This window comes from Ictalurus punctatus, unplaced genomic scaffold, assembly GCF_001660625.3.
Source record: "Ictalurus punctatus breed USDA103 unplaced genomic scaffold, Coco_2.0 Super-Scaffold_100056, whole genome shotgun sequence".
In the NCBI taxonomy this organism is placed as follows: Eukaryota; Metazoa; Chordata; class Actinopteri; order Siluriformes; family Ictaluridae; genus Ictalurus; species Ictalurus punctatus.
The window spans coordinates 438,941-442,544 of record NW_026521088.1 but is presented as its reverse complement, the minus strand read 5'-3'; the positions used below and the strand labels follow the sequence as shown (position 1 = coordinate 442,544).

At 42.2% G+C, this 3,604-nt stretch overlaps 1 long non-coding RNA gene across 1 annotated transcript in view; it reads left to right on the top strand.

Moving 5' to 3' along the window:
- The window catches only part of LOC128630432 (uncharacterized), a 4,685-nt gene extending 2,905 nt beyond the window's left edge, over positions 1–1,780 (top strand). The window contains exon 3 of the long non-coding RNA XR_008394748.1: positions 1,126–1,780. This is a non-coding gene — a long non-coding RNA (uncharacterized LOC128630432). The remainder of the gene's footprint in view (positions 1–1,125) is intronic.
- The last annotated feature ends 1,824 nt before the right edge of the window (positions 1,781–3,604 follow it).

Genomic DNA, 3,604 nt, shown 5'->3' with positions numbered 1-3,604 from the left:
GCAATACTTTCGAGAGCCGACAGCGTAGGACAGCAATACTTTCGAGTGCCGGACGCTAAGGGCGCCAATACTTTCGCGAGCCAGACAGATGGGGCGCCAGCATTGTTACAGCCGGCTGTATAGTGCGCCAATACTTTTTAGAGCCAGCCGTCAAGGGCGCCAGTACTTTTGAGAGCTGGCCGTGCGGGGTCCCAATACTTTTGAGCGCCGGCAGGATAGGGTGCCAATACTTCTGAGAGCCGAACAGATCGTGTGCCAATACGGTTTAGAGCCGAACATGTACGGAGGCAAAACTTTTAGAGCTTTCTCCTTAGAGGGCCAATACTTTCGAACTCAATGCAAGTCTATGGGAAATTTTCAGAATTTGAGCTTCCGTAGCGGGAATTCCGGCATTCCGAACGCTTATAAAAGTCATAGCACACATCTCCTCAATAAGCCGATCGATTCGACACCTCACCCGTCGATCTCCGACAAACGGTGCGGGACTAGTTACATGCCGAAAAAACGTGGAAGAAGAATAATAATAACTAGACCGGTACATTTCCTGAAGAAAATGTGAGTGGTGCTTGTGTTGGTGAAACAGGGATGGGTGCCAATACTTTCCAGAGCCGACAGCATAGGGCGCCAATACTTCCAGAGCCGGACAAATATGGCGCCAGCATTGTTAGAGCCGGCCGTGTAGTGCGCCAATACATTTTAGAGCCGACTGTCGAGGGCGCCAGTACTTTTGAGAGCTGGCCGTGCGGGGTCCCAATACTTTTGAGCGCCGGCCAGAGAGGAGTAATAATTATAATAATAATAATAATAATAATAATAATAATATTATTATTATTATTATTATTATTATTAAGTATGCAAGGGAACAATAGTAGTGCTTTACAAGCACCACTAATTAAATGATCCATAGAATTAACCTGCATAAAAAATGACGATGTCTGCATAGTTTTTCTTCAAAGTGTACTTTCATTGTACTTGAAAATTGCAGTTGTGAAGTATTTGTCCACTTAAACATTTACATCTGACCGTTAACAATAAAAATTCTGTGCAGAGCTATCATATTTGTAGAATTTGATGTTGAATATTCGGTCACTGAATACTTCTCTCTTTCTCTCGTTGTGTATTAAGTATTGATGCTGCAAAAGAAGACGGATCTTTTGGTAGGCTGGTTAATGATGACCACAAGCACCCAAATGGCAGAATGCAGAAGACTGAAGTGGATGGAAGCCCACATCTTGGTCTGTTTGCTTTAACAGACTTTAAAGAAGGTGATGAAATTACCTACAATTACGGAGGAGGAGACTGGCCTTGGCGTAGCAAGGTATGCAGGGTATCTCCCTCTCTGTTTTCACAATTTAAAAATTATTCAAAAATAAACATTGTCTTATCCGGCAGTGTTGCAATTCATTTTTGTTGCACAACTAATTTTGTGCTTGTGCATTAACAATAAAATTAGACATTATTGTTCATCTGATCTGCTTCAGGTATTTTACTGCCACGTTTAAGCATGAACTACAAAACGTGTGTGTCTGAATGCACCGTAATTATCCCAAAGTCTTCCAAAGTATCCCATATCTAACCCTGAAATCACAAACTTAATTCCTATAGTGAAATAATTATTGTTTTTGTCGTATTGAACAGCATATTTGTTTTCTGTTACATAATCTTGTCTGTTAATAGTTACCGCCAAAAAGAAAGAAGTAAAGAATCTCCGTAATGTTTAAACTAGAAGACAAAAAACCCCATCACCTCTCTCTCTCTCTCTCTCTCTCTCTCTCTCTCTCTCTCTAAACCCCGCCCATACATACATGTTTCAGACACACCTCTCTCACTCTCTCTCTCTCTCTCTCTCTCTCTCTCTCTCTCTCTCTCTCTCTCTCTCTCTCTCTCTAAACCCCGCCCATACATGTTTCAGACACACCTCTCTCTCTCTCTCTCTCTCTCTCTCTCTCTCTCTCTCTAAACCCCGCCCATACATGTTTCAGACACACCTCTCTCTCTCTCTCTCTCTCTCTCTCTCTCTCTCTCTCTAAACCCCTGAGCAACAGTTTGTAGGTAGTCTAATTTATGATCTTTGTGTTTTTCCTGAGCAAGAGCTTTGTGTGGAGACACTTATTTTATGACCGGGGGTCGTGGTGTAAATCCTATCAGTATGTTTACGATAATGAGTTGGTGTCTGGGGGTGTTAATGGCTTTACGATACCCCCAGCAATAGGTAGACTCTGTGTTTAAAAGTGGAGTGAGTTACACAGAAGTCTCTAAGATCTCGGCTGTGTACCAGTGTTTGCGCTGTGTGATTTAAACGAACCTGCGGCTTCTCATTTTAGCACCGCTAAAGTTTTATTTTTATTTTGAGGAATACTTCAAAGAGGAGGTGGCTGTCTATCGTAACAGTAAGTGTTTTATTAGTGGTGCTTGAAAAGCACTACTATTGTTCTCTTGCATACTTATTATTATTATTATTATTATTATTATTATTATTATTATTCCACGTTTTTTTCGGCGCGTAACTAGTCCCGCACCGTTTGTCGGAGATCGACAGGTGAGGTGTCGAATCAATCGGCTTATTGAGGAGAGGTGTGCTATGACTTTTATAAGTGATCGGAATGCCGGAATTCCCGCTACAGAAGCTCAAATTCTGAAAATTTCCAATAGACTTGCATTGAGTTATGAAAGTATTGGCCTCTAAACAGAAATCTCTAAAAGTTTTGCCTCCGTACATGTTCGGCTCTAAAATGTATTGGCACACGATCTGTTCGGCTCTAAAATGTATTGGCACCCTATCCGGCCGGCGCTCAAAAGTATTGGGACCCCGCACGGCCAGCTCTCAAAAGTACTGGCACCCTTGACAGTTAGCTCTAAAAAGTATTGGCGCACTACAAGGCCGGCTCTAACAATGCTGGCTCCCTATCTGTCTGGCTCTCGAAAATATTGGCACCCTATTTGTCCGGCTTTAAAAGTATTAGCACCCTAAACAGCCAGTATAGTGCTAACACATGCTAGCAACATGCCAGCATGATGCTAAAGCATGCTAGCATGATGCTAAAACATGCTCAAACATATAAGCATGATGCTAAAACGTGCAAGCATGATGCTAAAACGTGCAAGCATGATGCTAAAACGTGCAAGCATGATGCTAAAACGTGCAAGCATGATGCTAAAACGTGCAAGCATGATGCTAAAACGTGCAAGCATGATGCTAAAACGTGCTAGCATGACGGTAAAACATGCTAGCATGACGGTAAAACATGCTAGCATGATGCTAAAACATACTAGCATGACAGTAAAACGTGCAAGCATGATGCTAAAACGTGCAAGCATGATGCTAAAACATGCTAGCATCAAGCTAAAACCCTCTAGCAACCTATCCATCCGGCTCTCGAAAGTATTGGCGCCCAATCCAAATTTTGCCAGTGCAAGCACCACTCACATTTTCTTCAGGAAATGTACCGTCCTAGTTATTATAATAATTATTATTCTTCTTCCACTATTTTTTGGCGCGTAACTTCTCTCGCGTTTGTCGGAGATCAAAGGGTGAGGTGTCAAGTTGATCGGCTTATTGAGCAGAGGTGTGTTATGACTTTTATAAGCGATCGGAATGCCGGAA